Genomic DNA, 22,912 nt, shown 5'->3' on the forward strand with positions numbered 1-22,912 from the left:
CCGCACCAGCACTCCGCCGGGCCCCTCAGTGGGATCGGCGTCCGTATCAGCTCCTGCCTCTGCAAGTCAAGGGGTAGGCTGCTCGATCGCATCTCCAAGAGTCCCTCGCCGCCACAATGCCTGCAGTCGCGGACGGCCGTACCTGTCGACGGGAGCGGCTGAGCAGGGGACATCCCGCCGATCCGATGGCGGAAGGGCGAGATAATGGGCAAGTCTACCTCGGGTTGAATCTGGACACCAGCGAGCTCCTTGCAGTAAACCAGGTGCTGGACTTTTGCGATTTGTTTATCAGGTTTGCACTGTGTGGATCACGCCGGTCCGGCTCTCACCCCTCTCCGACCTCCATGCCGCAGTTGGGCGCTCCTCCGAAACAAGATTATCGCGTCCAGGTATACAGTCCGCCACAAAACTCTCCCGTGCAGTGGGCGTACAGAAGGTACCTTCCTCTCCTGATTTTGTATATGGCAGTGTAGTACTATGTGGTTAACTGAAAACGAAGAGTAAGTAAATTAGTTCCTGTCAGAACAACTGTAGCCGGCATCGCCGCCGTCGCTTATGGAGCTCCACACCATTCCCCAATTGTACGAGAGCATGTTCAATCTTCGCCATTCTATACTATGTGCAAATGGTCAACTCTTTTCCAAACAAGAAGATATGAGGATTAGGCATATATGCCCCATAAGGTAGCTATATTCATGTGTTGTAGTGTGGATTATGGTCACGCTCTGTCTTGGACTGCATTTAGCTAGGTTAACAAAATGGATACTCTGCATATTTTCTGAATTTTTAGTAAGGTCTACATGAATAAGGTATGCGGTAGTTCTGACTTGGGGCACTGGTTAATTCTTTACATGCAGGAACGTGGAGAGATGGTGGGCTCCAAGCCCATGGTGATTTTATTGTGCTTGCAGCTTGAGATGTACTTGGTCCAAATGAAAATCATCATTTTGAAGGGTTAGTAGATGATGCTCAATGCCATAAACCTGCACCGATCGTCACTCATGTCATCTCATAGAAGTCTATTGAATTTTAATTAACTTTTGTTGTATGCTATCCATGATGTAAGTGGAGATAGGAAGTTCCAAAAAAATCCTGCACAATGGGGACGTGCACCAATGATTTGACAGGATAAGATGTTTGTGAAGTATGAAAAATTATGACCTAAGCAAAACTTTTATTTACATATATTCATACATACTTTGAATTTTAGAAACATGCATTGCACGTATATAGTTAGATCTTAATTTTCTTTATTATTCAAAATGCTTGTACCCACTAGATTTCATTTTTTTTACCTTGAAGGAGTATTATATTACTATTATTTGGAATCCACCTTGATCCTCCACTTCTATTTTTCCTAGGCAACTTCGCATGGAATTAGGATCACTTAATAAGGTTCTGGTTTCTTTTTCAAATTCACTTGCTTTATGCATGAACCTATTATAGATTTGTTGGTGTTGATTTGCAGTAAGAGCAAATGTAATATTGTTCTCATCAATTTCTTTCATAGCATGTGTAATGCGTTATAACATCAGTTTCATTGGATTGGAAAAGGTGATAAACATGCAACCATTCTTACTCGATGATATGAATACTTCAGGAGCAATAGTGGCATTTGTTTGCACATTAGTATTCCATTATGTAGTAAAGGATATGGTCTGGTAGTCATTCTTTATCGTTATAGTTATTGTCAAATGGTGGAATATTGCCGCCTAGCAGCTCTGGTTCATGTGTGTGTGAAAAACAATGTAAAATCATTTTTGTTGCTATAGAATCTCATGAGTCGTATGAAAAAGAAGGCTAGGATATTTATATTTTTTAATTGTTCAGCTGCTTGTGTTACAGATCTGGGCATACCTTTTGTTTGAGATAAATTTGGGCATAAATTGTCACAAATAAATGGGTGGCGTTGGGTCAAGGTTCAGGAACCCAGGGGCATCATGCTTCTTTTGAGCCACATGGGGAGAGTTACATCCATGTATTAGAAAAACTAGGTGCCCGCTTAAACAGAAAAAATACAACTTTTGCTGACCGGGAGCTTCATGGTAGTGGCTAGAATTTAATCAGAGATCCATGTACAGGTTGATTGTTATGAAACCATGCGATGGAATCTTGATGTTGACAATGTCCAGAAATCTGATTCGTCAGAGACAAAATACAACCTTAATTCCCCCATTCAGATCATGAAATATTGGGGTTAACAGTTTGCGATGTAAGATGGGTTGAGATCTGCTATACGTTAACTTTCTTTTGTTCAAATGTTTTCTTTTGTTTTGAAACCTTAATGTTTTCTGTTGTGGGGTGACAATGTCTGGGTTTATGCTAACAAGCAAGAAAAAAGTTACATGCAATGAGTTCCCAATCTTGAAATATTGAAATATTGAAGCATATCTTGGAACGACGGAGTTCCCAATCTTCATGGTAGATGATGGGACACTGGATGCTGAAGTTGCTTATTGTCTCGCGTAGAACAATAGCATGTCCTTATTTTTTGCTATGTTTTGCCCATGTTGATTACGATGGCATTGTTTTGAACATTCTATCTGTGTTGATAAAAAAGGAGATGATTTGGTATGCCCTCCTTGCAGAGGATCGAGCCTGGTCGGTTGGTTCTTGGTTGGGTGTTGTTGAGACGATCCAAGCCACCAGCAATTCGAGCTTGTCTTCATGGTGTGTAATCATATTTAGGTAGACAAAATCCCCTGATGATAGCCCAAAAAGAAGATTCGGCGTGACATGGAGATAAAGTGTTGCGTGCGGCAGGAAAGAGACAAACATATTCAGAAATCCAAACTACCAAGATGATAGTCGCGAGATGGCGATTGGATGGTGCTGACACATCTTGCTAGCGAGGAGGCTGTTTGCCGAAATTGGACTTCGGATTGTTATAAAATTTCAGTTTAGACCAATTCTTGTTAAACATAACATGTTATTGTGACAACTATTATGAAAAAAATTGATTTAGATAATCAAAATGATGAAGAAATTCCTAAACTTACGTGCGTTACACGTGCACCCTTTCCAATTTGAAGGGCTGCTTATCGGTTTTAAATCTTGAAGTTTGCACGGTCACTAATATGACCATGCTATTTTAGAGTGATAACCTTCATTTCAGGCAGTAATGAAACTTGAAATGCCAGTTGACTAACAGTAATAAAGACCAAGAATACTGGTTGATGTTAATGGGAATTATGATTAGCGATGATTCATTTTATGCTCTATTGGAACGGGTCAAGCCGGTTTGCGCGGTGAGTATTGTCCGTTACTTATTTTCATACTAACTACATATATTGTTTGTGCAGGATGGATATGAGTTGAGAAAGCAGTTTTTATTATACTTGCTAAAACATCGTGGGAATGAAGCTAAAGACAACTTTTCGTATATTGTGAAAGAATTTCTTAAGCGTAGAACCTAGATATTAATAATTTTATAATAGATGTTTAGTTGGAACTCCATTAAATTTGTTACAAGGACATGCCGTTAATTTTTCTTTTTGGCAATTTACATTGCAAAAATGTACTTTAATTATTAAATAATCGTGTCTGTGTTATATTGTCTGTACGTGTGAAATTTAACATGCATTATCTTTATATAACTCTTACAAACTATTTCAAGAGCCCGTGGCAACGCACGGGCATTGTACTAGTATGCATAACTTATGTGCTTTGACATCATTTATTTTTTCGTATTTGTGCTGGTGTTCATAGGAAATGTGATAATTAAATGTTCTTACTGTATTGCATATACTTTCAGTTTTTTTCTTTTCCGAAAGGCCTAAGGCCATAAATTAAGTATCAGAAGTACTTACAAACACACCCTTACAGAAAAGAAAATTACATCAAAATTCTTAGTAGTGCTAAAGTCTTCTTCCTCCGGCATCCACCGGCGATGCCTCGTGAACAAAGCTCGATGTAGTCTTTGGGCCTCCGCCTCAACGGAGCAAACTTGTTTAAACCCATAAGCTTGTAGAAGTGGTGGCCGTGAAGCCATCGATGTAGGTCAGAAGACATCCGTCTGCGATCTACATAGCAAATCGCCGCCCGGAGAAGAAGAGGCCAAAAGAGCCCGCAGATACTCCAAATAACATGAAAAACGACCGAATCGACATGGATCCATTGGACACCGAAGCCGACCCGGTCCAAGAAGATCTGTCGAAGACACACCTCGTCGTCTTATGGACGGCAAAGCCGGTTGCTGCATATTCTGTTCAAAAGAGGAGCACTTGGAACGTTGGTGTACTTTGAAGCCGCCTACGTTCATTCCTCTCGGCCTACGAACAAAAGGGGATACAGTTTGGGATCAGCTCGACTTCTACAACCCTTCTGCCTGGCAACCCGGAACTGCTCGAGCTATGGCCAACCCATCGCGCCAATGGTTTCGTCCCCGTCGATTGAATTGCAATGTTGCATCATGATCTTAGTTTTGTAAAATGTCAGGACGGGTTTGTAATTTTGTTTTCTTGGGGGGGGGGGGGGGGGGGGGATCCTGATGTAAAATTTATTTTCAAGCTTATCTAATCAAAGTCTGGGTCCTTTGTGACCCTTGTACTATTCAAAACAAAGTGGAAGAAATCGGATAGACGAGTTGAAATATTCTACAAGCTGTGTGGGTGTGGATAGTCTTGCGATAAAGCGGATCCATGTGCGGTTGTGCAGCTCCTTACTGATAGTTACTCCTATGTTCTTGCGTGAGGCAATCCTAAAAGTTTATTTTTTTGCGGGTGAAAGAAAATTTCATTTCTCACACATAAAGTGCCTCGGCCTTAGACAAGTCTGGGACCTCCTCCGGTCCCGATCCCAGCCATACAACCGTGTGTTTATGAACTGTACCATAGTTCGCAAGATAGTGGCTTACACCATTCTGCTCTCTACATACATGAACTAGCTTTATTTCTCTACCTCCTGACATCAAGCGTCTAATCTGGTCGATGAGCATAGCAAAGCGAGATCTGTCCGGCCCCGGTGCTGCTATCGCATGTAGTGCCACCGAACAATCTGTTTCCATCACCATAGGCAAAGGAGTCCACTGCAGTGCCAGGTTAAGCCCCTCTATGCATGCATGTAGCTCGGCCTCAAGGGGGTCAGAGCACGTCCGTAGTTCCCTGCAGGAAGAAAAGATGATATCACCGGTGTCGCTTCGAAGGACCATGCCCGCTCCAGCCTCTCCACTCGTGGCACTGAAGGAACCATCGACGTTTAGCTTTGTCCACCCCGAGGCTGGCCTGGACCAGTGCAGCAGCACAGGCGGCGCTCGGCTCTCCAGCTGCCCGAGCCATTTCGGGGCAAGCGTGTCCACCACCTGCTTCCCCTTGCCGAGGTCCGTCTCCGGTGCGTTCTGGAGCCCCACCAAAGAGTCGACGTAGCTGGTGAGGAAGCGTTTGGATACTTCGATCGGCGGCGGCTTCTTGTGGTGCACCAGTTCGTTGCGAATGTACCAACGTCGCCACAACGTCATCATGAGCATCATCCTCTCCATATCCGGCAGATCGCAAAGGGCTTGGGCCAGCCACTCCGTTCCTGTCCGGCGGAAAGATGCGACATCCGGTATCCGCCATTGGTCCGCCATTGTTTGCCAGAGCGCAACCGCCAACGGGCACCTGCAAAAAGCATGGAACGTGTCCTCCGGCTCCAAGGCGCAGAGAGGGCATTTGTCAGACACCTCTAGACCTCGACGACGCTTGTTAACCCAAGTGGGCAGACAATCCGTGAGTAGCCGCCAAGTAAAGATTCGAACCTTAGGAGGAGCAGGGCACCTCCAAATAAAAGCCCAGACGGCTCGTCGCCCGTCCGGTGCCCTGCTCGCCGCGACTGAAGAGAATCGAAGAAGATCCTCAAGTGCAAGTCGATACGTGCTCCTAACAGTGCAGTTCCCGCTACGCTCCGGTTCCCATGCCAGCAAATCCTCCCCCAACCGAGGAGAGGTTTTGATTGTTGCAATCACCTCCGCATCCACCGGCAAAAAAATGCTTCGAACTAGATCCATATTCCATGCTCCATGGTTATCCAGCAAGTCGCTGACACGACGTATCCGGCATCGTCCTTGAGGAGTAACTGGCCTTCCACTTCCATTCCTTGGAATCCAACTATCACGCCAAATCCTGATGGCCCTCCCATTCCCTACCCGCCAGATCAGTCCCTTTTTCAGAAGCTCAAGTCCATGTTGTATCGCCTGCCAAGTAACCGAGGCCGCGCTCGAGAAAACCGTGTCTTCCAGATTGTCCCGCGGGTAGTAACGCGCTTTCAGCAACCGGGCACACAAGCTGTCCGGACTCGTCAGGAGTCGCCAAGCTTGACGCGCCAGAAGCGCCTGGTTAAAAAGTCGAAGGTCGCGGAATCCCAACCCTCCTTGCGCCTTAGGTTTTATGAGATGAATCCATGCCCGCCAATGCATCTTCCTCTTCCCCTTCTCTACTCCCCAGAAAAAATTGCGAATCATCCGCATCAGATCTTCACATGTGGCCACCGGCAACTTAAAAACACTCATGATGTACGTCGGAATGGCCTGAGCAATGGATTTTATGAGAACCTCTCTTCCACTTTGCGCAAGTTGCGATCCGTCCCACTCCACCATTCGCTTCATATATTTCTGTTGGATGTTCTGAAACTTCCCCTTAGACATGCGACCATTTGGCGTGGGCACGCCCAGGTAACATTCCTCGAAACTTTGCTGTTGCACCTCCAAAGCATGTACCACCGCATCACGGTCAGCCCTCCGACATTGCTCCCCGAAGAGAATTGAGCACTTCTGTGGGTTGATTAGCTGACCCGAGGCCTGTGCAAAGGTGGCCAAGACATCCTTGACATGTCGAGCTTCCTGTTCGCTTGCTCGAAAGAATAATAGTGTATCATCTGCAAACATAAGGTGTGAAATACCAGGGGCTCGTGGGCAGACCCTTAGAGGTGTAATTCGCCCGGAGGCAACACCCCGCTTCAGAAGCGCCGCCAAGCCATCCGCCACAAAAAGGAATAAGAATGGTGAGAGAGGATCTCCTTGCCGAAGGCCACGCGACGGTGCAAATGAATCTGACAGGGCTCCATTAACGTTGCAACAGTAACGAACCGAGGTGACACAGGTCATAATCCATTTCACCCACCGATCCGCAAAGCCCAGCCTCCTCATCATTTGCTCCAAGAAAGTCCAATCTACCCGATCATATGCCTTAGAGAGGTCCACCTTATAAGCACAAAAAGCTTTATCAGGGTCCTTCTCCTGTTTAATATAGTGAGTGCACTCAAAGGCAATGAAAGCATTGTCTGTTATGAGTCTGCCAGGCAAAAACGCGCTCTGCTCCTCAGAGATGATGTCCCCAAGTATAGGTCTCAAACGGTTCACCAAGCATTTTGATATGATCTTGTATATCACGTTACAGAGATTAATGGGCCGGAACTCAGATAAGCGTTGGGGATTATCCACCTTTGGAATGAGCACAATAGTGGTGTTGTTGACGCCCTCTGGCATCACCCCCGAGCTGAAAAACTGTCTGACTGCCTCAATAATGTCATTTTTCATCATACCCCAATGCCGTTGGAAGAACCTCGCCGGAAACCCGTCTGGGCCTGGAGCCTTTAGAGGACCCATCTGGAAAAGAGCATCACTGATTTCCTTGTCCGAGAAAGCTTCACATAACTTTGCATTCATTTCCTCCGTAATGACAGGCTCAAAGAGATTTACCACTGTATGAGGAGCTAAACCAGGGTCAGCTTCAAACAAGTTTTGAAAGTAGCTCATGGCCATACCTGACATGACGTCTTGCTCAGAATGCAGGACCCCTAGGCCGTCTCGAAGGCCTTTAATCCTGTTTTTAGGGGCTCTCCATCTTGCTTTCCTATGAAAGAATTTGGTGTTTCGGTCACCATGTTTTAGCCATTCCATTCTAGAACGTTGCATCCACATCATCTCCTCCTTGTACAGGAGTTCATCCATGTGATCTGATTCCTTGCGCAGCTCATTGCGGTCGGCATTCATATTATGGAGTTCTTCCAGCCTCGTCCTCGACTTCTCAATCTCTCTCGTGACATTGCCAATTGTCTTGTTGCTCCATTCATGCAACTTTGCCATGGTTGCTTTCAGGGCCGCAGTGACACCGCCCAGGTCACCCTTCGCGCCCGAAGCGGCCCAAGCTGCCTCGACCACCTCTGCCAGAGAAGCCTCCCTCTCCCACATGACCTCATAGCGCCTCGCTTTAACCACTTTCACACTTGTATCCTGCATGCACCGCAAAAGTAACGGCCGATGATCAGACCGAGGTGACGTAAGGTGGGTAACCGCCGCTTCCGGGAAGAGATCCCTCCAAGCATTGTCCGCCGCCGCCCTGTCCAAACGCACCTGCACATTAGCTCGGCCACTCCGTTTATTATCGTATGTGAAGGGATATCCCAAAAAGCCCAGATCCACCAACTGGCACACTTCAAAACAGTCACGAAAGGCCATCATTTGGGGTTGCGGTCTCGCCGTCATGGACATATGCTCATAGTCCCACAGTGCCTCATTGAAATCGCCCGCAACGAGCCATGGCAGTTCGTACGTGTTCCTTAGCCTGCACAGACTCTCCCACATGAGGTGTCGGTTTTCCACCCTCGGTTCACCATACACAAAGGTGACGCGCCAAAGTGGTTCGTACAGGGCAACTCGAACAAACACATCGATCCACCTGGCGTTTATATCTTGAACACTGACATACATAGAATCATCCCAAAACAGCGCTAAACCACTACTCTTCCCAATGCTACTTATGCCATCAAAGCCACGGAGCCCTAACCGATTACGCAACCTCTTCGTCTTATGTAGTTGTTGCCTAGTCTCACACAAAAACACCATCCTCGGGGAATTGGCTCTACACAGAGCATGTAAGTCACGAACTGTGCGAGGGTTCCCCGCCCCTCGACAGTTCCACACTAGGCAATTCATTGCTCCTGACAGGGCTCCACACTTGGCCCCGTCAGTTTACTAGCGGCCCCATGGCTAGTTGCCTCCGTCATTGCTTCCACACCCGCACTACTCGCATCATCATCTGTGACACACCGACCCTTCTTTCCTTTCTTTTGCTTGCCACCTTCTGTCCCCTCCTCGTAGGGCACAACCCCTTTACCCTCCAACGCATTGAGCTCAACCGGGAGGCTCCCGGATATATGTCGCTTCCCCAGGATGGAGTCATTATAGTCCATCGAATCCACAACACTGCCAAAAGAGACTTGGAGCGGGCCCAGCCCCAACTTCGCTGGAATCATGTCATCCACCGTAGGCTTGTCACGAATCACTAGCGCCCCTGCCTTTTTTGTTGCAGCAACTTTCTTAAGTTGTGATGTAACCTTCTTCTTCCGTGGTTTCACTGGCCCCTTCCCCGACTCTTGCTCTTGTGCCTCAAACTGTTGTTTCATACGTTGTACCTTGCTACACTCCGGTCGTTCCGTAGCTAATCTCAAACGCAGCTTCTCCACATGACTTGCCAGCTGATCATCCTCCTCCTGTGGTGCCTGTACCTCCTTCTCCTCAAAACCGTCCTCAGCATCAACTCTAGTTGGTATTTCATGTGACCCTCGATCATCCTCCCTTGCAGTCTCCCGTGATGGCGCGCGGGTAGCCGACGCCGCACTACCCAAGGAAAAATCCATACTCCGTCTCGCTCTTGGCTGCCCTGGCGAGGGTGTAAAGACAGCCCGGTGATCGTGCACACGAAACTACACACACGAGATGCAGCCGACACTCATATCAAACGGTGGAGCAGTGCTACAGCTATGCACCGGATGGCGCGATCTCAGCGTCATACAAAAATCGTGTGTGCAGTGTCGTGTGTATAGCAGGGTTCAAAAAGTTATGGGGCCATTGGCGAATGGATCCACGGCCGCTCCGGTTGTCGTGCCAGAAAAGGGCCTTCTTTCTGGGCGTGGAGTTTCTAATCTCGAGCTCAAATGCTCCTAGATGAATAGTGAATTCGAAAAAAATAGAATTTTCTTTTCATAAAATTCTGCTTTTTTAGGCAAACTTTAAGGAATGTTCGAAGTGCATGTAAATTCTCATCGCGAGATCACATTGGTGGAAGGCGTGGTAAGAAAACAAAATCGATGCTCTGAAATGTTACTTTCAAACGCATTTTGGACCTTTGCTTTTTTTTTGCCACGAGTTCCACCAATGTGATTTTGTGATGAAAATTTATAGGCACTTCAAACATTTCTTAAAGTCTGACAAAAAAAATTCAGAAATTTTTGAATTTTATTTTATTTTATTGTTCATCCAGGGGCATTTGAGCTCGAGATTAGAATGGTACTTCCGCTTCTTCCTGTCCGTCAAAGCAATCTTTGTGAATGCACAAATCCATGTTGTTTTTGTTGCAGAGGGGCTTCAATCGCCCGCCCAAAGGAAATGGTAGCAGCATATTGTTTGATACTGGAGCTTGATGCCCAAACTGAGGTAACCTTGCCTAATTATCAAAAACAAAGCTAATTATGGATTTTGTTACTATCTATGTACACATAGACATATCGTTTGGATATCATATTGAAAAGAACAAGCGGTCAAAGATTCACAACTGAAGACCAATACCAACTGAGATGTCGAAGACGAAGTCTGCCTTGGTGGATCACTATCGGTCTCCCGTTTCCGCGGGAATGAACGTCGACCCGGTGGAAACTCCTATCCAGGAGTTTTGTAAGAACTTGGATTGTCTTGCCTTGTTTCTTACACGCGTGGCTGGCAGCCTGGCAGTACCATCGGAGTAGGACAAGCAATGCTTTGAGTCATCGGTAGAATCGGTGGTGCCCTGCTGCTTCAATCGGAGAGGTTCCATGTTTGGTTCAGCTTTTATTGATGGATTCCACTGCCACGCAGCAGAATCTGAACCAAAGGGCGAACCTAGCAAAATCCGATTCCAGAAATCCGCTGTCAAAATCTGAACCAAAAGCGAAAGCAACCCAGGACGTGCTTTCCAAAATCTGATTCCGCTGCGGGCCAAATCTGAAAAAGTTGTATCAGCTGGTTTGCCAAATGACCTGCATCTTTTTCACATCAGATTTTCCACAGCTGCTTTTAGAAATCCACAGCCGAACCAAACAGGGCCATAAAGAACTCAACGTCTTGGGTTGTCTTTGTCTTCCGGCAATGCAGACACTGATGTTGTAGTCGAAAATTGTTTGGAATGCTGAACTACCATATTCCATAGGAAAAATGTTGTAATGGAGAACTGCATATCAACTTCAATATGTAATATCCACATGTATCTCACCAAAAAATAAAAACATATATGCCGTATTTATTTTGAATGAAGATATATACTCTCTCCGTTCACTTTTATAAGTCGTTTCAGACATATGAAAATGAACTATTTTAAACACTGTCTAAAATGTTTTCAAGAACTTATAAAAGTGAACAGAGAAAGTAGTACAAATGGAAGTCCCTATGTTTTGGCAGAGTTAATATCTCGTTTTGGAAAGATAGAAAACCAAATCTGTGACGAATATTTTCTATTTATTTATTGTACTTCCTACTAGTACTCCCCTTCATTTGACACTACAATAGGGGTTCCGAACAGTCCAGACTCCCTGCTACTCTTCTTTTGAGACCATTGGTGGCCGGTGGCCGTTTTTGTCCGGACAAGGTAGATAAAAAATTACTTTCTCTAAAGTTGAATCAGTGACAGGTAATATGAATTGAAGGGAGTACCTTATTGGGTTCAATCTACTTGACGGCACAGATCTGCCAAGTGGGACCTGACTGACAAATATAACTCCGCAGCCAATAATTTTAGCACAGTAAAAAATGTGCATGCTTTTCATAGAGTTATATGAACAGTTCTGCTATTATGGATGTCTTCCACCAGACAGCTGCTAGGTTGTAGCTTGCTCCTTGCTAGACGAGGGGCTAACTTCGCAAAAATGCCAAATGGAGACCGAGCTTCATGGAGGGTTTAATTTAAAAACTTTAAAATTTACATGTTTTTATTTCAGAAGAATCTGAAAAAAAATTACATACATACCTAGATACATAATGAACATGTGTGCAAATTTTCAGGCCGAAATTCATTAAAATGAGAGCTACACAAAAAAGACAAATCTCAAGCTTTTTAGCACATGTACTGTTCATCCTTAAAGTCTATGATTTTGTTTTTTTTGCAGCTCGCAATTCAAGGTATTTCATTCTGAATTTTTTCACACGTACACATTACATCCTTGCGTATTTATTTTTAGAATATTTTGAAAGTGAGAAGTTTGAATTTTGAAAATTTCAAAATAAAGGCCTCCATGAAGCTCAGTCTCCAAAATGCCCTACTCCTAACTTCGCTGCTCACTTGAGATTACGACTACACCTATCTACTCGGCCCGTAACTACTTATAAAAGCACGAATTTGATGAATTCAAATGATTTGTGCCATCCAACCATCTATATCCAACATCTCATTCTGCTTCAATGATGTATCAATCACATCATTAATAATTCCAAAACATGTTAACTGCATTAATCATAATTTGAAAATACATTAAATGCATTAAACACAATTAATCTTGGAATCAACATTAGTTATGTTCAGTTTTACAAATAATATTACTGTCAAACCGGATGTGAGTGCACGTAGCACAGTTCTTATTTGCTTGGAAATGAATAAAAGAGGGAGCCGCCTATTATTCAGGCACATGATGTGATATGAAATTCTCACTGTGAGTAGCAGCTATTTAAAGCTGCAAGTCGTAACCAATACATCCATAGATGACATATCCATCAACCCAAATGTTAACGAAACCAGAAAGCTAGATATAATGGTCACTCCGGTTTGCTCTATGTGAGATAATCCAGACTAGAGCTGTAACTGAAATTGAGAATGAGACCATAAAAATCAGGTCCGAAGAAGCAATGACAAAATCAGGCGATACGCTACTTTTCTAGTGCCATCAGCCCCTATCCTCGCTTGGCCGATCAGTTAACGGGAAGAACTATCATGGAGTATGAGCAGAGGGGCCACTCTTCATTGCCTGGACTGTTTCTTCTTCTTGCCTTGTCTCCACAGTATCTTCATGTTTGCTCCTGTAACAAGAGTGGAAAACATAAGAATCTGAAGACCTAGACAGGGATTCGTCTGAAAACAACTGTGAAGAATTGTCATGGTGGTACCTGATCTGCTGCCGGAAACCTCTAATTCAGTAATGATATCTATGAAGGACGGGCCGTTAGATGGAATGGCTTCCCAATATATCTGCATCAGGGTTAATAAGACTAGTAAGATAACTGAATGAAACCCATGAAAATCTCCATAGATCTATTCAGGATATCATCAAGAACAATGTTCTAGCACATGTATGCTTGCATGGAGCAAAAAATTACACGATCTTCATCATAGAACACAAACACCATTTCCCAGACACTGGTTAATACTCCCTCTGTTCCAAAATATTTGCAGAGGGAGTGATTATCAACTTCTGCTTCAGCCAGAAGTCTATTTGTTCTCTGTTTTTAGGAACATATGTGATTCTTCTTTGCATGACTTAAAAATGTTGATATTGTCCTATTAAAAGATGCCTGGTGCTAAACAACCATGACTGTACCTTAGGTGCATTTCGCTGCAGCCCACCAGAACCCATTTCTGTTGGACAACCAACGAGGCTTGATCTCATCCACCAGCTCGGAGCAGCATGGAATGATGTACACAGGTTCTACAAAAAAGAGGTTAGTGGAGCATGCCGTGGCCCATAAATGAGCTTACCTGCACAACCTATGACCTACCCATGCAAGTCTGAAAAGAAGTATTTGTTCGTTCTGTTTTGTCAAGCCAATGACTACAGCCTGTGCGTACTACACGCATCAAATATCCTCCTGGTGATTTCTCCAACCTAATCCCCCAAGTTTCAAGAACCTATTGCATTCATATATTATGACAGCAAGACATGTAATATATACACACATATACAGATCTGATGTTAACTTGCAAACAACATTAACAAAGGTAAATCTACAATGCGCCCACCCATTTCATCAATGCCCGTTTTTCCCCACTAGTATTGTACGATTATAAGCAAAAACTACATGTGTAGCTCTAATGTGATTTTCCATCTTAAGAGTCTGATGCCCTGCATAAAATCCATATCAACTTGTTAATGAACAGGGCAAGGAAGGCATATAATTAATAAAATACACAAAGAAATCGAGCTTTCGAAGATTGTTGGCTGGCTAGATTACATAGATCCAAACTGTTTTGAAGCAATAGCTTAGCTTTGTTTTTCCTCCAAGCATCATGAGAAACAAAAATCCGCAATTTTTAGCATCATATTGTCATCTAGAAATATGTTTGAAGGTCTAAGGTCTAAGCGAACAATATAACTCTTGTGAAGATAATGTAAACCCTCGCAAATTCCTTGATTATTTGATAGCGCTCTCTACATGCAGACCCATGCATCTTGAATCTACAAAGAGGAGAAGAACGTTAATTTCTTAAGAAAGTTAAGTCCATCAATCTTTGAAGTTGATAGATAGTAGACAACATACTTGTTACATAGGCATGTAGATTCGCCTAGGTAGACATGCAACGCATAGCAATCATTTGCCTCTTTTTTTTGTATTTTGGTCTTTCCTTGTGAGTCAACACAATATCCAATAGATCATACTATATTTTTGCTCTTATCTTTTATCATGCATGTTGGACAGCTTCGTTGCAATTGTCCCATGCCGCACAATTTCTGCAATTATCACAAACCTTATCAACACCAGCTGAAGTTTTAAAATAAACTATGGTTATAAGCATGAGAGTTTCAAGTTATCATACCTCAATGAAGAGAATCTCAATGGACAAAGCGCTATGAAATAATCAAGGGAATTTGTGAGGGTTTGCATTATCTCCACAAGATCCATATTCTCCACTTAGACCTCAAACCTGCAAATATATTGCTTGATGACAACATGGTGCCAAAAATTGCAGATTTTGGTCTCTCAAGATGCTTTGAAGAAAAGCAAAGCCAGGCCTGCTATTACTTCAAAACTGTCAGGATCTACGAAAGCGTTTTGAGCTTTCATCCACTAACACTCACTGCAGCTCATTTCTCATGGCTCTGAAAGTTAAACAAGATGATAAGTATTAGTTATGAAGTTACCATCCCAACTAATCATCATAAATGGCAAAATTACAGACTCTTATGCGCACATAAAAAACATTGGTACATAGATTTCTCTATAAAGAAAGAAAAATCAGATACACTTTATTAGGGTGAAGATGTGAAACACTCTTACGCCCACATGTAAAACTTTGGTAGATAGGTTTCTTGAGAAGTAAAACTTCATAGATACAGTTCATTAGGATAAATATGTGAGACGATAAGTCTCGGTAAATTCCGACAATATTGTCCACACAGACACAAGCGAAGGGAGTATATGTGTGACTACTGATAAATCCATCTTGCCCACCGCTACTCGACCTACTGACGTGCTTGACAACATGGATAAAAAATACTATGAACATAGATCTACGACAATGAAAAGTGTAATCAGTACCAGCAGCTTGTAAGTTCAGAAGCTACTACGATGATATATATGATACGGAAAGAGCATATGCAAGAGCGACACAGAACAAATCATCGGAAGAAACTTTTGCCAAGAGGGGGAGGAAGACGGGGATTACCTAGGAGAGGCCTGCTGCCTACGAGCTTCAGATCTGGTGAGGGCTCGTGAGGTCGAGAGGGTACTCTTATATAAAGGAAAACGGGCCTCAGATCTGGATCTGGCGTCAGAATAAAGATGATATTTACATCCCTGACGATGCCTTTAATTATGCGGGAATCCAGCTGGTTGGTCTGCTTTTAACGTACCTGCTGACAAATTCCACTCTCTACGCACGGACCGAAAGATGCCCCCCTCCCTTCGTTGGAATGGTCACGGCATCGCACGAAGGGTAAAATGTAAAGTTTTTCTTTACCGGAAATGCAGGTATAGGCACTTATCAAGAGCATCTCCCGATTTGTTAAAAAGATTCGAGTGTTTTTTATTAGATGCACCACAATTTGTTATTTGAAATTAATTCTGAAAAACCGAATATACGAAGGATATCCCCTGCACTAACATCTGAGTGATCATTTGACATCCCATTCTCATACGCTTATTGATTTTTCTCTCGAAACGGAGGCAAAAATAAAAAAAAGAATTGTCTAGTTAATTTATGGTAAACCAATATAAACGGAGCACAGACTAAGAGCATCTCCAACAACCTTTATATATTGGGTTGCTAAAAACTTGCTATAGCAAGAGGAGAGAGAAAGGTTTACAAAGCCAATATATTTTTTGCTTTCGCAGCCTTTGTATATTGAATTGCTATATTTGTACAAAACACAATAACATGTGGGGACAGTTTACTATACACACTACACACTAACTTACGTAGATGAATACATATACTACCACAACTCGCCACCATACACGTCCCATACACACAACACACACGCGTACACGTACACACTCCACGAAAAAATTCATGCAAGAAAAAACGTATACAACACAACACACATGCGGCAAGCAAAAAAAATCCATGCGAAAAATACATACAAGACACGTACACATCACACACACGCACATGGCATACATGGCCCACCGGTCATTGAGACAAAAATATGGCTAGGACCACTTTAGGAGGCTTTGTAAAATTATAGCAAGTGGCCTCTCCAGTTTGCAAATATACAAGGTTTAGGAGCAAGTATAGCAAGCTTTGTAAAGATTTCTAGTGGGGGACCACTTATACAAAGGTTGTTGGCCAAGGTTTTTTGGCCAAGATTGCTAAAATAGCAAGTGAGTGCAAATATACAAAGGCTGTTGGAGATGCTCTAAGCCTCTAACTACTCATATGGAAAGAAACCCCATAACAACACATGCGACCTTGTTAGACTGCAAATGCATAAGAGCATCTTCAGCCGTTGGCTCCCCAGGCGGCTCGTAAAATCGCCGCCTAGGGGCGAACCGGCGCTAAAATCAGCCTGGAGGCTTTCGGGTTCCCAGCCGCCGGCCCCAGGGTCGTCCCCAGAAGGCGTCTTTAATAGTTTTTTAAAGGAATTCGGCTAAAATTCGGCAAACGGGACAAAGATTTGGCTAAAATTCGGCGAACATGACATTACTTAGGCGACTTAAATAGTTTTTTATATAGGAAACTGAAATACTTAAAAAAACAAAGGCCGCAACTACAGGCCGAAGAACGCGCTGAGCGCGGCGAAGTCGCCGCCGTCGACGCCATCGCCGTTGTCATCGTCGTCCTTCTCCTCCTTCACGCGGCCGCCCCTGCTGGACCCCTGCCCGGGGTCGCCCTGGCGGACCGGTGGCGGCGCGTCGTCGTCGCCTCCCTCGTCGCGGCCACGGCGCCGAGCGGCGAACTGCTCATAGGCGCGGCACTGGCGCTACAGCTCTGTTTGCGCCTAGTCTTCGCGCGCCCACTTCAATGCCGCTGCGTCGGAGAGCCCGGGCTCCGTCTTCACGGCGGCGAGCCCTGGCTCTGTCTTCACGGCGGCCGGCTCCGTCTTCGGCTTGACGAAGCGGGGAGGAGCCGAGGAGGAGGCGCGCCCGCCCTCGTTGATGACGATGCCGGCGCTGCGGGTGCGCCGGCCGAGCGGCGTCTCCGCGGGCTCGGCCTTGACACCGAACAACGCCGGCGACCCGGAGGAGTGTGACGAGGAGCGGGAGGAGGAGGAAGAAGAGGACGCCGTCCTCCTCGGCATCCATTGGCCGCCGCTCCGGACCGGGGCGGCAGGGTATGTCAACGGCAGGTCGTTGCCGCCCTCGAGGTGCCGGAGAACGGCGTGGAGTGTGCGGCCGGGGGTGCCCCACCACAGGCGCGGCCCTCACTGTTCTTGGTCCCCCGCACCACCGGCGCGTTGTTGGTGGAGGCCAGCCGCTGCGCCTGCCGGTGCTGGAAGTACACCGCCCACGCTTCGTGGTTGCCGGCGGCGTACTGCAGGAGGGCCCACGGTCGACCTCGTCGGCGAAGTAGTCGGGGCGCACGTCGACATCGGGCAGTGGGGGGATGGGGACGCCACCGGCGCTGAGCTTCCACCGCCCCGGCGTGCGCATGTCGGGAGGCGCCGGGATGTTCGCCTCGAACAGCAAGTGGGCTTCCCACTCGTGCAACGAGCAGCGGCCGAAGCCATTGGCCGCCGCCCCATCGCCGGGGAAACGCTCGCCCATCGTCGCGGCTGGGCACGGGGAGAGAGGGGAGGAACGTCGGCGGCAGCTGCGCACGGGGAGAGTGTGACGCCCTCGATTCAATCATACACGCAAATGTGTATGATCAAGATCAAGGACTCACGGGAAGATATCACAACACAACTCTAGACACAAATTAAAATAATACAAGCTTTATATTACAAGCCAGGGGCCTCGATGGCTCGAATACATAAGCTCGAATACACAAGAGTCAGAGGAAGCAACAATATCTGAGTACAGACATAAGTTAGACAACATTGCCTTAAGAAGGCCAGCACAAAAGCAATATTGATCGAAAAGGCAAGGCCTCCTGCCTGGGAGCCTCCTAACTACTCCTGGTCGTCGGCGGTCTACACATAGTAGTAGGCATCGGCGGTGGCATCTGGCTCCTGGGCTCCGATATCTGGTTGCATCAACCGGAAAGAAGAAGAAAGGGGCAAAGGGGGAGCAAAGCAACTGTGAGTACTCATCCAAAGTACTCGCAAGCAAGGATCTACACTACATATGCAACATTATCAAAGGAAGGTTGTATATATGGACTGGGCTGCAGAAATGCCAGAATAGAGAGAAGGCCTAGTCCTATCGAAGACTAGCATCTTCTAGAAACCACCATCTTGCAGCAACAGGAGGGAGTAGAGTAGCACAAAGTATAGTAGTAGTGTTATCAACCTCGGCCAGAGATCCTTTCTCGACTCCCTGCGAGAAAGCAATCCCAGAGCCATACTATCCAGTTATCATCACAATCCATTTCTCATCACAAGTATCCAGTTCTAGTTGTATCGATCGGGATACAACTCCAAGTGTCCGTTACCGTAGGACAGGCTATCGATAGATGTTTTCTTCCCTGCAGGGGTGCACCAACTTACCCACCACGCTTGATTAACTCTGGCCGGACACACTTTCCTGGGTCATGCCCGGCCTCGGCCAAACATACGCCGCAACCCAACCTAGGCTTAATAGAGAGGTCAGCATGCCGGACTAAACCTATGCCCCCAGGGGTCATGGGCCATCTCCCCGGGAACTCCTGCACGTTGCGAGGGCGGCCGATGAGCAGACCTAGCTACCTCCTTAAAAAAGGGAGGTGCTTACCAGTCCAACCCGGCGCGCGCCGCTCAGTCGCTAACGTCTATTAAGCTTCGGCTGATGCATACGATGCAGAACGCCCATACTATGCCCACGTGATGGTTAGTGCTATCAGGCCAGAGGCCCCTCGGATCAAATATCCAAATCGTAGTGGATTAGGAACGCGCGGTAACAAGCAGAGACTCACGAAATATGTGACCCCATTGCCCCGTCTCGAGGACTTGCGGCAAGGGCTAAGAATGCCCGGCCGCGCCTCGTAATTATCTCGCGGGCACCCTCCAGGTCAACCCGTCTCCACATCACTCGCAATTAAGCTCGCGCGGGTACCCCTCAGGGCCGACCCGTCTTTAGTAACATGGTTCAGTGTAAAGTCATAGTAACCATAGTAACTGTGTGTCCGAACATCAAGGGGAAAACCCGAGGAATCACCCCCGGTGGATTCCACCCGATGTAATCATCAAGGTGAACGTAAGAGGAACCACCCCCGAGGTTCACACTTGAGGGGTTGCACGACAGAGTCGTATCGGAAGTGGTTAAGGCGGAATCACCCTCGATGACCATGACCGAATAGCTACACTACATGGTTAACATCAGAAGTGATGTAGAGGTCTCACCCTCGGCACTCGATAGTAACCCAGTAGTGTCGAGCAACTAAGGGAAAAGTGATGTGCGGTGCCGGAGCCTGGTCTTCGATCCCGTTGATCGGGTCTTCAATGATGAAGCAGGGGCAACAAGGACAAGGTGGGGGGTCACTGATGGATCACTAACCAACCTATACTAAGCAGTTTAGGATAAGCATGTAGGGTACAATGAGCAGGTTACAAAAGCAGGCTATGCATCAGAATAGGAGCAAACAATAACATTAGCAAAATCTAATGCAAGCATGAGAGAATGGAATGGGCGATATCGGGATGATCAAAGGGGGGGGCTTGCCTGGTTGCTCTGGCAAGGAGGGGTCGTCGTCGATGTAGTCAATCACAGGGGCGGCATCGGTCTCGGGGTCTACCGGAGAGAAGAGGGGAAGCAACAATAAATATAAAGCAAACATAGCATCACAAAGCATAACGTGGCAATATGTTGTGTCGGGTGTGACCTAACGTGTGGCTACACGATAAAGGTGAAGGGGGAATTCAACCGGGAAGGTATTCCCGGTTCCGGACCTGTGTCAGACAGATGACCGGAGGGGGAATGTTCCTTGTTCAGATAGTCAGAGGCATCTGACAGGTAAACGGACCGCGTATCCGGATTCGTTGGATTTTTCTGAGCAACTTTCATGTAGAAAACATTTTCATCCGAGTTACTGTTTATTTTCTATGAATTAACAAAGTTTAAATGATTTTCTAATCTCCTGATTTTAATTTAATTCAATAATATTAATAAACAGAAACTGCTAGGTGCACCCGGTGCATGCACCCAGAGTGGCTGACAGGTGGGGTCAGTCATCTGCCTAGTCAGGAGTTGACTGGTTCACGGTTGACTGGTCAAAGGGGGGCCCTGGGACCCTCATGTCATTGGCAGAGGCTACTAACACTGTTTATTTAATTTATTTAACCTAATTAGAAAGAGTGGGCCCACATGTCATAACCTATAGTTTAATGCAATTATTAGTTAACCGGGTGGGGCCCAATGTCAGTGGGTTAGAGGGGGGATTAGTTTTAAAGGCTGTTTAGGCCTACAGCTAACGGCGATGGGATACAGGGGCGGCGTCGAGGCTCCGGCCAGCTGGCTCCGGCGACCGTTGGGGACGCGGGTGGGCGCGTCGGAGAGCCCGCGACATGGCGCTTCAGATGGGGGCGACAATAAGAGCGGAGGCGGCTCGTAGCGGCGCCAGTGTCGAGTCCAGCGGTCAAGCCCCGGGCGTGCGCGGGCGAAGCAGCAGCAATACCACGGCAGGCGGGGCGAGAGACGGGCGACGCGCGGGCGCTGGGGGGACGCGGCACCGGCCGGCTGCCGGTGTGGGCCAGGTGCGAGGCACGGCAGGCGGTGGTTCGCGGTGCGGGGCGGAGGGGCTCGGCGAGGCCTGAGCGCGGCGGCTGCAAGCGAGGCGCCGCCCGGGCACGGCGACTTCGGGCGAGGCGCGGCCCCGGGCGCGCGGTTAGGCGAGCGAGGGTGCGTGCGGAGGGCCAGCAGGAGCGCGGGGAAGGCAGGGCGCGGCAGCCGCGAGCTCCTCGGGAGCTCGGGCGCGACGGCGGGAGCGACCTACGGCGTGCGGGAGAGCTAAGGGGGAGGAGGGAAGCTAGCTCACTGCCGTTGCAGGGAAGGCCCGGGGAAGAGTCGAGGTGGCCGGGACGGCGTCGGTGGACGAAGAGGAAGACGAAGATGCAGGGGATGATGTAGAGCACTCCAGCTTGAACCGTTCCTCACGGACGACGTAGGCGACGGTGGCGCAGGTCTCCAGCCTCGCTCCGGTGGTGTAGTTGACGAAGAAGGACCCGCCGGGGCTCCTGTACACCGCCGCGAAGCTCGGGGAGGCTCCGGTGCGCGGTGACGACGACGACGCGGTGACGGCAGTAGCGGGCGAGGTGGATCTGAGGGGGAAGGGAGCACGAGCAAGGGGAAGAGAGTGAGTGGGGAGGACCATGTGGGAGAGCGATGAGTGGAGGGAAGGGATCGAGGCGTCGAGGGGACGACGCCCTTATCCCCTCGGGGCGGCACCGGCGAGCTGGTCCGACGGGGACGCGCCCCTGCAGCGGTTGTGCCAGGAGAACAGGAGGAGAAGGCGACCGGTGGGGTAAGTGGGCTGGATGGGCTGGCTCTGGTGGGCCGAAGCCCGGGGGGTTAGTTCCAGAGGGACAGGGGCATCTTTTTCCCTTTTAACAAGTTTTGCATTTTCTTTCTTTTTTGAAACTTCTGTTTTCCAAAACTTTTTAAAACCAAAACAGTTCTATAAATTATAAAACTTACACCTAAAATATCATCATGTTTTAGGCTACTACCACAATCAGTTTAGCACTTAAATAAAACGGGTTAGCATTTTTACAAATTAAAAAGCATTTAAACAAATGTGTTAAGCACTGTTTTAGCTAGTTTAGTGCACTTAAACACTTTGCAAAAAATGTTGGTTCACTACCAATATTAGTTACGGATTATTTGGCACAAGATGAACATTTTAGATTTCATGTTTGACAAATATGAAATTTTGACTTAGATTGGATTTGAATTTGAATTGTGATTTGGATCAAGTGAAGAATAACATCAGTAACATGATGACAATGCACCATTAACAGGGGATTACTGTAGCATGACACTTGGGGTGTTACAAATCTCCTCCACTACAAGAAATCTCGTCCCGGGATTTAAGGGGTGGAGTAAGGGGGAAAGACTCGGGAAAGATGGAGCTCAACACAAGATAGTTACCTGGGGACTATCTCAGTGAACGTGGCAAAGAGGCATCTCTCGAGTTGAATTTCAAGAAAGTCATCCAGAGCAAGGTAAGAAGGTGCAATATGAAGCTTTAATCGGGTAGGCAATAGTTTGTTGCCTAAAACAAGGGGTGAAAGGGGTTCGGAGCAATGTGAATAAGTATTGCGTCTGATACCAGAATAGATCACAAGAAGGTGGCTCGTGAATTACCTACAAAACCAAGCGTGCAAAGAATGTTTCGAAATCAAGGTTGTACATGAGAGTAAGGTTTCGATCTTGTGGAACTATGGGTTATGGGACCACCATATGGGTTAA

At 46.7% G+C, this 22,912-nt stretch overlaps 1 long non-coding RNA gene across 2 annotated transcripts; it reads right to left on the minus strand.

Annotated features, from left to right (window-relative positions):
• Positions 1 to 12,630: 12,630 nt before the first annotated feature.
• On the minus strand, positions 12,631 to 15,797 carry LOC123096423 (uncharacterized). 2 transcript variants are annotated; one of them, XR_006446596.1, is made up of 7 exons: positions 15,781 to 15,797; positions 15,594 to 15,692; positions 14,745 to 15,027; positions 14,468 to 14,658; positions 13,531 to 14,385; positions 13,100 to 13,181; positions 12,631 to 13,012 (listed from the first exon to the last, which is right to left on the minus strand). It is a non-coding gene; the product is annotated as an uncharacterized lncRNA (long non-coding RNA). The 2 variants fall into 2 exon arrangements; XR_006446595.1 differs by lacking the exon at positions 15,781 to 15,797 and having other exon boundaries at positions 15,594 to 15,710.
• Between the last annotated feature and the right edge of the window lie 7,115 nt (positions 15,798 to 22,912).

The sequence above is a fragment of the Triticum aestivum genome, chromosome 4D (assembly GCF_018294505.1).
Source record: "Triticum aestivum cultivar Chinese Spring chromosome 4D, IWGSC CS RefSeq v2.1, whole genome shotgun sequence".
Taxonomy (NCBI): domain Eukaryota; kingdom Viridiplantae; phylum Streptophyta; class Magnoliopsida; order Poales; family Poaceae; genus Triticum; species Triticum aestivum.